Here is a 13,506-nt window from a genome sequence, read left to right as displayed (position 1 = left end):
GCGCAGGAAGTCGGCACCGAGAATCGACGTTTTCACATCCGCCACTATGAATGTCCACTGGAAGCAGCGCCTGAGTCCTAGGTCCAGTCGTAGTGTTCGCTCTCCATAGGTGTTGATCGGCGTATCATTTGCCGCGTACAACTTGTAGGCGCTGTTGACTTGCGTTTTCTTGTTGGTGGCGGCTAACACGGAGATGTCGGCGCCTGTGTCGACGAGGAAACGCTCTCTAGTGTTGCGATCGAAGACACACAGGCGGTTGCTTCCGCTGGCAACACCGACCTCCGCCACGGTCGGTGTCGGCTCTAGTTTTCCGACATTTTCTTCCTCTTGCAGCACGGGGATTCGCAGCGCTTTGCCCTGTCGCCGAATCGCCAGTGGTATTTGCATTCCCACGTATCAGTTCCCGGTCGTGGGGCTTGCCGTTGCCGTGACCATGACCTGGATCGGGACCTGGGACGTCCTCGGTAGGGTCTGCGCTCCTGTTGCCGGCCTCGTAATTCCGCTACTTCCAGCGACAGTTTTTCTAACTGCTTGCTAAGTACGCATAGTTGCGCCGAGACTGTGGCGTCGGCTGTATTTGGCGTGTAAGTCGTGTGACTATTCTGTACTGCGGCTATCGTTGTGGGCTCTGAGTACTCCAGCATCTTGTCCGCCATCGCAGCTAGGGTGTCCAGTGACGACTCGGAGTTCACGGACAGCACGACACGTAGCTGAGCCGGTAGGTGGTCCAACCATTCGATGCGCAAGCCTTCTTCAGTTATAAGGCCGTTGCTGAGCTCGCGCATTTTCCGCAGATGCTGAGAAGGTTTCTGATCTCCCAGCTCTAGTCCTCGTATGAGCTGCTGGAAGTTCTTCACCTCGGATTTCTCATACACGGTGAGCAATCTTTGCTTAATCGTCGCGTATTTTCCTGTCTCGGGCGGTCGGTACAAAATATCCGTGACATGTTGAAGGTCCACTGGCTGCAGTTGTTGCAGCACGTAGCGGAACTTCTGGTCATCTGAAGTCTTCAGTGGGTCGACGACAGCTTCGAACTGCAGGAACCAGGCGCGAGGAATTTCACGCCAGAACGGGAGTAGTCGCGACTGCACGGAGATTGCAGCTAGCTCTGCTTGCTGATTGCTCGTCGACGCAGGTGAAGGTGCCAGTACCGGTGTGGCATCTTTGATCAGGTCTTCAGATTTTTCCATCTTCAGGTGTTCTTAAAGTCGGAGGGTCACCACTGTGGCAGCTCGGGTACTAGCGGGGAGATGAGTTAAAGACGAATTCCAAGTTCACAATACTCATTTATTCATTGAATCAGTCGTTCTTATATAGCTAGGATTTAGGACACTCTTAACTACTGCGCATGCGCGGCCCCAGCGCTGTACGGTGGTGTAGGCCTGCGCCGGTCGCGGCTGATATATAAACAGCTGGCGCGGGCGCGCAGTCAGTGGAGCGCCCGTCGTCGTGGGAAGCGGACGTCGAGCAGAGCAGCGGGCATCGGGTCGTCGGCGGCACCGCGAGGAGAGCGCGCAGGGCGCGCTTGGCCGATGAGTCATCACGCCGCGCTGTGGTATGCGAAGAATGCGGCTCTGGAATGCCGCCGCGCGTATGATTCACGTCGCATCGTCTGCGTATGCTACGCATACTAGAGTCATAGAGTCCATGTGTAGTATCATCAATTACTTGCCTTACTCAGAGTTCTGTCTCACTAACCTTTGGGTCTAGCTAGAACGTCTAGAATTAATTCGAGTCGGTCCATCTTGCGAGCGCCGGTCGGTGGTGCCATTTAGACTGCAGTATTTATCCAGCCAGCATCGGCTCTGCCCATAATGAAGAGATGCTGCGATCTGTATTCTGTTTTGCAAAGTTTTCGTGTATGTTTGTTTATTGTACCTATTAGTATTAATTGATACAAAACTTTCTATTAATTGTATAGATACCTAAATTTAGCATAGAATTTAATCACATCGCAAAAAAACAAAAATTAAGGGTAACCGCCTCAGATATCTGACTAATATGACTGACTATGATTGAGTGTTAATTACAAAAGCCTTAAAGAATTATTTATTTGGTTTGGCACTCGTCAACACACCGCGTGACGCCCATTGGTCCAGCAGGTGCCAGTGCGTGACGTGGATTGGTCCAGCAGCTGCCAGTGCGTGACGTGGATTGGTCCAGCGGCTGTCACTCGAACACGCCGCGGTGTGCGTGCGCAGGTTGTTCACCGCTCGCTCGGACGTGCATCCGTAATTGCCAGTAATCGCTTATTGCCGACGACACACTTTTTAATACGTATAGTTCCTTGATCCGAAAGCTTTTTATACCGAGTGCCGACTCTCATATTAAAATTACTGGTTGAGTATTTGGACCATTCGGAGCATACATATTTGCTTACTTTTGATTTTAAATATAATTTGGATTGTTTTGTTGTTTCAGGTGTTATCAGTCGGCACATGGCCACGATCGATTGAAGACTACGCTATAGACATAAATGTAAGTCTTTTAACATTATGTTCTTCTGGAGGATGAGAAGTAGATGTAAAGATGACTGCATTAAACAAGAGAGCTTTTTACTAAGCACATTATCGAAATCGGCTTAGCCATTCAAAGGTAATGCGCTCGTTGCTCATCTTATTAAGGGAGGTTTGGGTGTTTATTTATATATTTATTTGGGTGTTACTTTAAATGTGGATAGTACAAAATCTTTACTTTGGTGCACGTTTATCGACAGTAAACAACTTGAGTGATGTGGTTTATTTATATAATAAGTAGTTTTGTAGTTAATTTATTATCATTCCCAGTTTTATTGTGTTTATGTTAGCGGCGATAATGTTTCTTGATTCGATAAGCTGCTGTATATGGCTACTAAAATATTTTAATATATTTTTTATCGTGTTGGAACAGTTTTTAGTCAGTTATCTATTCCCACAGTTGCTGCATCTGGTCATCCATTTTTATTTGTATTTATAATAATGTTATTGCTATCATTGAATTCAGACTGTGAATGTTTCAAAAAAATGCTGCTAAGTTGTATTATGTCCAAATCAGCATACTTTGAAATATTATTTTTCAATTTCAAGATATCTCTAAGAACATTGGGAAAAATACAACTTGAAGAGACATCTTGCTTAGCGCACTTTATCTAGATCGTTTTGTCTCCCTCGTTCCTGTGAGTCGGAAAGAGATATCAATAGTTCTGTTGGCTCATTGAGAGATCTAATTATTGCAAACTAATGAACGGTTATGCTTTGCTTCTCGGAAGTGTTTGCGGTCGAATACAAAATTACGAAATTGAACTGTTTATGTGGTAAACAATGACTATTATTTTGCTAAAAGTACCTAGCTGTTAAGGTAGCTTTGAAAATAACGATTGCATTATTTATGCGTTTCATACGGTCAAGATTTACATAAAACACATCAATTTATTATAATCACAATAATATTATTTTATGATTTTTCGAACTTTGAAATAACTTTTCCCAGACTTGTCGGTCGCCCGTCCCATTGGAAACTACAATGGTTAATAATGTATTTCTGAATAACAGCTTCAATAACACATATTCTAACGTAGTTTTCTCCGGTTGGTAATTCTTTATCAATGATCTCCACATAATCCCCGTGGTGTTTCTGGTTGCCCCGTATCATGCGATGCTGATGCCTGCATTCTCCACGCCTGGCCCGCACCGCCGCCACCGCCGCCGTCTGTAGACAAGCGGGCCCTTGCTGATTATGCACGCAACTCATACGCTTTGTTCCTTACCTTTCTTGTCATTGTGTTGCATTAATTTGACTATGACTATGAATATTTTTGGAAAATATTAACGAATCATAGTCACAACCATTATTGTTATCGGAACCTAAAATTGGGAAAGCTATTGCCGCATTCACATGCTTACCGGGGTTTAGAAGAGGTAGGATTGCCACAAAATCTATATTAGCCCAACTGCGGCCGACATAAAAATGGGTTATCATTACACTGCAGCTAATAAATATTTGGTCTTTATAATAGGTATACTTCATGTCACAGCAAAGCTTTTGCATTTGCAACAACAACTCGCAGCATCTAATCATAACCATTAAAAAATTGCACCCTTAAACTATAAGCAAGATTTACGATAGGCGAGCCAGTGCAGAAATTAATCCGAGCCGTGTAATGATAGGTTGTTCCGTGTTCGCATTAAAATGACTATCTTTATATTCCTCGCATCCCTCAGATCCTCGATGTGGCTACAATTATTCACGCATGTGTTGCCATCTTTGTTTCATGTTTCATGTATGTAAGTAGTGCGAGTTTGTCGGCTCTAATTGCAGGGTTCGCTTCGATGTAATATCGGGTGTGGTTTTCTTGGCGTTATTGAATATTCTCTCGGTGTTAATCTGCGTTCCTTTGTTCTTAGCGCTCATCTTCAGGGCACCTAGCAGCACTAGTATATGTATACTCCAATCTACATGAACAACAAACTTTCTATAACATTATTCCGTTGACTTGCTATAACAAAATTTTTCAGACTCAGAACAATTTCCCCGACCGAATGCCTCCTATATGAATACCAACAGAGGTAAACCTAAACAGTTACAGCTGTTTATCATTGTAGATCTCGTTTCCCTGGTCGGCTAGTTCCCGGTAGTCGGACATCGGACAAGCCTCACAATGGTCTCGTGGACAACGGTAGCGGGTCGCGTCGTGCTGCGATCACGTGATCAGTGTCACCCGCTCCCTGTCTTGCCTACACGGAGGCTGTTTCGCATAGATCACTTTTTCTAACATAATTACGGAAATAGAAACGTTATTTTTTATTTTACTGATACATGTGTCATTTTATTATAATTAATATTTAATTTAGGAACATATAATAGCAGAAATATAGCAGAAGTAGTCTCAGTGACCACCGCGCTTAGCTGATCTCGATCTGCTGGCTCCACGGGCTGTGTTCAATTGTTTGTCTGAGGGCTGATGTCTGAGCGTAAATTATTAGTGTGCACAATCTACGATTCTTCGGTATTTTGTTCTGAGCTGTTTGAACAGTAGTTTGGCTTTTTATTTTTGGTGTATTTGGGTAGTGTTGCTCCTGGCCTATCAAGTTTTAAAGTAATGAACATAATCCGATACCACTTTTCATTTAAAAAACAATTTGTCGACTGTAAGTCTCTGTATGTTATGCAATAGTAAGATACTCCAAGTTCATATCCTTATGTGCCGTAAAGTACAGATAGCATAGCAAGTAATACAGCGGTACTATAACCACAAATCAAACGGCGGCGGACGTTACCTTAATCACACAGAAAAACCAATAAACCAACAACCAACCTCGGCGAAACCACCACTTATACCATGCCAGCCCCATGTCTCACGGCCAGTATGCTAATACTAAATGAAAACATCGCGTACCCAGTATGGATTGAGACTGGATCTGGTGTCGTAGGTTAGAGATAGTAGGCTTTCCTTGCTAGAAGAAGTTATGTAGTGTTTTCCATAATCACCGTCGTCCAGTGCCGCTGCAAACACTCTCTTGGTATTGCTCTTCCAATTGTCTAATTGTCTAGATCTTAAATGTTTCATTTTCCTGTTAGCAGTCCCCAATTTCATAACCCACTGCATCAGGTTTGGATTAACGGTAAATTTAATTCTCAGACAGATGAAATGAAATCATTTCTGAAACAATCCATCAGAAAAACCCCCAGCCTAGTTTTTTTGGCTGTCTATGTTTATGTTCCTTTTACCATACCTTTCTCTATGTTTCGGTCGGACAAAATTCTACAAAATGTCGAAGCACATTACTGGCAGTTGCACTACTGTGTCTTGTAAGGGGTCCAGGGCTTGTTGTAGCTAGTTCCTAACGGGGGTTCCCACGAGCGGACATGTAGATCGATCGTAACACGCGCCGACTCTTCCTGGGAGTACTCTGGTTAAACTATGCTTGCCTGGTATCTTGAATTGCATGCATGTAATGGGTTTATACGTACTTATTATCATGGATTTATTATAAAGCTCTCCAAGAAATATAGGGATCTATTCCATGCTACCTACAATATTTGGGTTAACTGCACCGAAAACGGTCAGTTCTTCTGCCAACTTCGCTGCAAAAAGAAATTAAACTTCTAAATCCACGAAAAAAATAGAATCAATAAACGTGTTACCATCTATGCTAAAGCACAGATTATGCTAAAGCCTCTTAAAAGGTAAAAGAGTGTGTGGTGTGGTTTAATCATTTTAATTTAATATTTTAGCTGTCGCTATTGAATTTCATAAATTGTCGTTTGCATCTAAAATGAGTCGTCCATTTCACACTTCAACATCATCTCCATAAAAAATATTAAAAGTCGTCTGTGGTTCATGATCGGTGGCGGGTAATCGATGAGGCCCGGCGGCGGCTGGCACTAATCAGCTTTTTGCGTCGCCGCCAGCCCGTGAGAGAATTTATGTAAATACTTGTTTGTAAATTGTGTAATTATGATCGCTTCTCGACCGGCACACTCGATGTGACTAATTCTGTAAGTTACGACTCGCCCGAGCAAACAGAAGCTTGAACCGCTCACAATATCGATTCCCACTCGTAAATATATGACTCGTTTAGAAAGCAGACGTATCTGTTTGCCATCGTCGGTATCAGGACTTTCGAGTTGTCGTCAATAATCTTATCTATTAAATTAACGGCAAGTACCCTTCGTGAGTGGGCCTATATATCCGTATTTCCTTTAATGTTTCGTTTAATGCCTTATCTGCTGTGTTAATATTTGCTTTACTCTCTGAACTAATATGTCAGGTTTTATTAATAGCTGGAGCGGTTTTTGTTAAATTTGTAGATCACGATCCGTTATGATTATTGTCTGTTATAATATAGTCATAACTCCGTGTGTTATTGGTGCGGACACCGGGGGTACAGTTAGGTCATTAATGCGTGATTGTGTCGGTTCGCGGGTCCACATTCTTCATAGCTGTGTTTTTTTGCCCACAAATTGTTTTCAAACTGGAGTCTTGCTGTGAAACGTCTACGGAGTTTTGTCTAGCTACAACATTTATGTTAAAACATATTGTAATTTTAAGTTTATTACTATTTTATTCACCATAATTCACCTACCGTACAAAAGTCTGCATATTTTCCCATTTATACATATAAATTTTATTTTCATTATTAACATTCCGAGTGGTTTTATTGAAAATTGGCTATAATTCATCAGTTTCCTCTCGCGAGTTTCTCAGCTGATTGGTGGTTCGATTAATATTGTTGATTGCAACGAGCTTGCGTGTTTACTTGTCAAGTGGGATATATACGCGGCTTCCTGTCACCACCGGTGACTCAGTGCTGGGATGCACGCGATGCTGTTGATAGAGATCTAGGGTTTTATCGGTACCCTTTTGTTTTATCTTCACTACAAATTCAATATTTGTCTATGCCATTGTCTTGTACATAATTCTGCTCACTATGAGATTTTAGCAGATTATATTATTTTCAATATTTACCTTAACATAACTCTCTGTAATGTAACAGTCTAATCATTTACAACTAATTTCGTTATTTGTTGAATAAACAGCCTATTATGCTCACAAACATTCCCTGCAATTACGTTACCTAACCGCTTGAAGAGTTTTATGGGCGTTTAGATGTTCCGTATCATAACAATTTACATAGTGTCGCTAATATCCGCGCAGTGATCGCCGGCGTTGGCGGACACGTAATGTCTGATAATACCATACACAAGCCGGACTGATGATGCCTTTCAATCTCAGCTGACCACTTTCCCTTCATGCGTCATTTTCTTTCTTTCTTTACAAAGGAAATGTATAGGGCCAGTAGCTACTTGATGATGTTTTGTTTCTGTAACTATACAGTAGGTGAAAAACATGCCATCACTAGGAAAGTCTCCTCTGTCGTCAACAGTTCAACACCATCCGATGCTACTGCTTTCTATTTATTATCTAGATTGTGCAGTCATCACGTGGTGACAGATGTTATTCAATCCCCACTGAGAACTTTATCGCCGTCAGCTTAAGCCTCACATTCCTTTGCAAGAAGAAGGTCATCCTTGACTAGGGATGGCCGATCTGCGGCGTGGGAGAAAAGTTCGCAATTAAATGTTTTTGCAGCTTTCTCGCGCTGCAGCAATTTGTGTTGGCAATTTACTTCTCAGTTTTAATTTCTAATTTATTTATGTTTGCACTGTTGCTCTCGAGACGGCTCCGACTGGTTTCGAAAAAGATCGTAATCGCTAAACGGTTAATAATTGTGGGGATCAATTAATAAAATGCGTAATTAGAATGAGTAATGAGAGGTGATAGTTTTACTAAGTAGGTACATTTGTATAAGTAGACGCAAAATCCGCCGTAAATGTAGAGACGAGCGCAAATGTCAGCCGCATGTAAGTTTATTGGTGCTTTGTTATATCCTGAGGAGCGTATCTAATTAAAATTTATGCGAGCATTATACGTTCTTCATTTATCGTGGCTTGTTTATACATTTATACGCCATTTTATTATGTGGCCGCGCTGACAAAATGATTCTTTAGCATTTATGAAATGTATATGTTTGTACGGCCGACCGAATGGCGTAGTGGTTAGTGACCTGACTACTGAGCCGATGGTCCCGGGTTCGATTCCCGGCTGGGGCAGATATTTGTTTAAACACAGATATTTGTTCTCGGGTCTTGGATGTGCCCGTATAATGGCAATAGGCCCGCCCCCTATTACATTGGGACTAACATAACACTCTGGCGAAAAGTGGGTGCAGCAATGCACCTCTGCCTACCCCGCAAGGGAGTACATTAGTACAAGGCGTGAGTGCGTTTTTTTTTTTTTTTTTATGTTTGTACGGTAGGTACCGGTGTAGGTATGTGAATGTCGCTAATGTCCACATTTCAGCGGTGACTCCCGAGTCCCGATGTGGAGTGCTCTTATCTCGTCGATCGGACGTCGTAACTCCGCTCCATTGTTGCGCGCGCGCAGCGGCCGCGCCGAAATAAATCACGAACAGAACCATATCGGCGCAATCGCACGTATCTGTGCGATCTGCGCATCTAGCGGCCCGCGGTATTACGCTGCGGAATTAGCATTACCTCTGTAGTGCAGGGCGCGGGGGCGCGGGCGTGCCTCGTAATTCAGCCGGGTGCATTTACTTTACATGTGGGTCGCGGGTTGTCGCCAGCTCCGTCATGCGAGGGCTGCGCTATCTCTACATCTGAGCTTTTACGATGAAACTAGTATTATTTCAACATGACGTCTCGGCATCTTCCTATCAATACCAATGTTTGTCTGTTTGTTTGTTTGCAGGTTTACGCCAACCTGAATGGTCTTCACATCGAAAGCTCGCATTAACTGTAAGTAAACGATTTATCAAATACATTTTATGCATAAGAAGTAGTTCATTTTGGTAGATAATGTATTGACTGTGTTTAAATTACCAATGCATTGACCCAAATGATTAGAATAAGTGACCTTTGTCCGTCTTCTGTGCCGACCGAAGAATAGCCGCGCTGATGAAGCCATCAACGCCGCTGACAGTAGCAAAGAGCATAAAAAAACTATTATTCAATTATCGCTCGCGCCCGCGCCGTAATATCATTGACCGGGCGGGACAAATCAAATCAAACGTTAACCTCAATAATGGTATCTACAATCTATTGGCCCCGGGTGAATCAGGCTGGTATTGTAGATATTGAATAATAATTGGTGCTGGCGAGTCCGGGCCAGGCGGCGTCACGACGCGATGGTATCGGCCGGCGTGCCGCATCCATCAGCCGTATCGCGCCGCATCGCAGCGATAACCATTGTCTTACCGGACGAATCGGACGATCATATCGAGCCTCCCTCGCTTCCGATCGAGCGTTTGTCTTCATACCGCAAACGAACCGAGTAATGAGCCGGCACATAAAAGGCACGCTTTCCTACTAAACGTTTCGCCTAGTCATTAATCCGCCGTGGGAACCGCGAATCGCGATCCGCCCGAAATATAATACCCCGGACGTTGCACGGAACAAGCCGGTCCGAGGGGGGGGGGGCGGGGGACACGACCACTTAATAGCATTAGCATCATTGTCCCGCGGCCATTAATAAGTAGTCCCGGACAGTTGTATTGGTGGTCACTCCATAATGGGCCGGGCATAGCTCCAGTTGGGTGTCACGAATTTGTATCGTAATGGCCCTCGGGGAAGTTACGGGCACGCTCGCCGCGTCGCCGGATATCTGCATTGTCCGCGCCTGCACTCTATGGGTCCACGAGACTCATTCGGATTAAATTACATTACATGCGGCTTATCTCGGCGGGTTGTTCCTGGCCGCAGCTGCTTTGTTCTATAATTGCTAAATCGCCGCATCAATTCCGTGCACCTACAGCAGCTGTAGTCGCTCCGCCACGCGCCGCCGTCAATTAGGACCAATTAGCGGCGGCCTGCGCGACGGATTCCCGTGATGACCGCCTGATTAGCCAATCAGGACGCTTCATTCATTCATTACGCATTCAGTGTCAATAAACGTCCGCGGTCACCTACAGGTAAATTGTGATATTTCAGATTTAATTCGCGGAAATTCCTGACTACTTCTCGGTATTACAGCAACAGTCGAGATAGTAATTATATCTCTGTGTACTTATTAATACCTAAATGGCACTTGCAAGCGCCTCATTTGTTATTACAAGATAAAGGAGCTGATGGTATATTGTTAATTGCTTATAGCACGATAGAGACGCTATCAAGACTATTTCCAACATAATAAGCATTATCATAACAATAACAAAATTGTGTGTAGCGTCGGCCACTGAAGCTGTCTGTGGGATTTCTTGGATTTTCGTATCTTGGTCGTAGGTAATACGTGCTACATTGATGCTACATGTGTGGTATGTGTTGACAGCACTCAGTCCTCTCATGCTCGGAGGCGATAACCCTCCTCGTCTGCCTATCACCCGTCAGCCTCCCCCCGTGGCTCTTGCTACCTCCATCTTAGAGCTGGAATTACTTTGAAGCTGTTGTTTTTGTGTTTTGAAGTCGCCAACGCGTGTCAGTCGACTTTGGAATCGTTGTTGGGCGCCACGCTCGGGCAAAACGCGAATAATAAGTTTACCAAACTTTTATTCATTTATTAATAGCTTTTACGTTCATATAGTTTTTGTCTGGTGCTAAACGAATTTAGTTTATTTTGGCATTGCAGCATGCTGACGGAAATGCGTAGTTTAGTTTTGGAATACTGACTGTGCTCAACTTGTGTTCCGAATTGCGTTCCTTGGTGATATTTTTAAAGGTAGTTTCAAAATTTTCTATACTTATATATATGGTAGTACTGGTATTGAATATTTGTTAATATTTTTCTTCTACTCTGTTCAAAATTCTTCATAGCATCCTACTGGTAAATCCAAAGTTAAAAAAATATATTGGATATTGTTGGTTGTCTTTAACTTTTTGATAATTTATGTTATGGTTAAACCCAAGTAACATTTTTGGTTTTAAAAAGGTTTTGAAAAGGTTCTAGAACCTTTGTATGGAAATCAACTCGTGAGACTTAGAAGGCTCGATAACCTTATATTAACCTTATATTAACCTCCTGAGTGCAAAAAGGGCCCACGTTTTAGAACCTTTCTGAGAGCTACAGCAAAACCTATAGCTCAAACCCAGAACCTTTTGAACAACTTACACAGAACCTAAATAAAACCTTCACAACCTTAATTTAACGTTAACATAACCTTGGAAGACAGCTTTTAAGTTCTAAATTAGTCCTGGATGTAACTCTACTATAACTTGAAACATATTTGATGGATATTTGTAATGCCTTCCCAGTTCCCAGGACTCTCGGGTCTTAAAATGTTTCTGTGTAAGATTTTATAATAATTATAATAAATGGCGCCATTACCTGACACTTTCCAAGACTCAAAATGGCTAACTTGTAAGTGTTGTATTAATACAAAATATAGTAAGTAGTTAGGCTGAAGTCAGGAAATATGAAAACCTTGTGCGACTAGCACTTTATTGTGATACTTTCGGATAATAGTTCTGTATACGTGACGGGCCTTTTGTAAATGATAAATTTGAAGATATTTTAATTAAAAAAAATAGATAAAATTTTATGTTTGGTGTAAATTTATATTAGAAATAAAAGTACTGTCTATATAAAAAAACATATATTTGGAATAGTATAGGAAACGCTACTGAATTTTCCCTTATTAATTAAAATGTATCTTTTTGGTAAGTTTTTTTTTTATTTCAGTGAAAAAATATGGCGGCTGTTAGGAAATTACTAAAAAGCATTAAACATATTTTGAGGATGCCTCTAAAGCTTTAAAATATTCTTGTAGGACTTAAATCATGCCTTTAGCTCATAGCCAGTGCTTAATGCTTTTGGTTTTCACCAAGTAGTCCTAATTTGTTTGCCTAGACAACTCTTATCAACCTAAAGGTTTAAGATAGGTTTTAAAAAATACTTATAAGTAATTTAAATATTCCAAAACTTTATGGTTGTATCAAGGTAAAAAATTTAACCTTAAGCTCTCACTTTAGCATTAATGCTAGCTTTTCTTGAAGTAAATCAGGAGTCTACGACAACTATAAGATCCCAGAACTATATGCTCCTGAAATACATGTTAAAATAACGTTAATATAAACTCTTATCAGCAGCTACAAGGTTGTATTAATAAACAATTAGTTTTAGGACTTAGTAATCATTCTCAAGTACTCAATATGACCAGATAGCAAAGCATTAACCTTTTCACAACCCTTATAAAACCTAAAGGCATTTCTTACAACCTAAGCTCGAATGAAATGTTACTTGGGAATGGCCTTATTTTCTGATCGAACACTATGTTTCGAACATGTGTCCTGAGTATCAACCATAGACTTAGTATATACTGGCGATACTAAGTCAACCGTGACGTAGTTAAGGTTTTATAGTAGGCATTACAACGAAGAAGATATAAAATGTCGAACAACCGATATTACCATGCACTTTGTATAAATCACTCAATATTACGATGATCACCATGGCCGTATCAAAAATTGTTTCGCATTAGATGAAAATGGTATGCAAAAACTATATTTTGAAATTGCCTGCAAATTATTTCTGATTAAAAACTTATACATTCACATACAACTACTCAATTAGAACACTCAAAACTACAAAATCTTAAAAATAAAATAAAGTAAGTAACAACCGTAGGTACTAAGATACATGAGGTATATAAGGTATTATATGTAAATTTGATTTAAAGCTAAATTGTTGGACATGATCTACATTATTCATGTCAAGGCACTTGTTAATGTGCCGTTTCATGCAAAATATGCTTTTAACATAATTAACAAAAATACTTACAGTTTTCTGTAACATGAAATAACTTCAACCTACATCCAAATCTAGATAAAAGTTAAAGATACAGAAACATTTGACAATAACAGTATAATACTCGTAATACAACTACAACTCTGACAATATAAGTATTATAATAATAAAAACGACAGAAAATAAAATAAAATAATTAAGACAATGTGATTAAAAAAGCGTATGAAAATTCATTCATCGTCAACACACTTTCAACTGTTGGCCTAGAC

At 41.3% G+C, this 13,506-nt stretch overlaps 1 protein-coding gene across 6 annotated transcripts in view; it reads left to right on the top strand.

Annotated features, from left to right (window-relative positions):
- LOC105380889 (protein N-terminal asparagine amidohydrolase) overlaps window positions 1-13,506 on the top strand; it is a 75,957-nt gene that overhangs the window by 49,296 nt on the left and 13,155 nt on the right. For 2 of the 6 annotated variants that reach the window (XM_048631727.1, XM_048631726.1), the window contains 2 exons: window positions 2,422-2,478; window positions 9,251-9,297. The gene's annotated coding sequence lies outside the window, so the exon portion shown is untranslated. Of the gene's footprint in view, window positions 1-2,421; window positions 2,479-2,576; window positions 2,596-9,250; window positions 9,298-10,976; window positions 11,213-13,506 lie in introns of those variants that run through there. The other 4 variants (XM_048631728.1, XM_048631729.1, XM_048631730.1 and 1 more) reach the window with 3 other exon arrangements.

This window comes from Plutella xylostella, chromosome 29, assembly GCF_932276165.1.
Source record: "Plutella xylostella chromosome 29, ilPluXylo3.1, whole genome shotgun sequence".
Taxonomy (NCBI): domain Eukaryota; kingdom Metazoa; phylum Arthropoda; class Insecta; order Lepidoptera; family Plutellidae; genus Plutella; species Plutella xylostella.
This window is presented reverse-complemented; position numbering and strand designations above follow the sequence as displayed.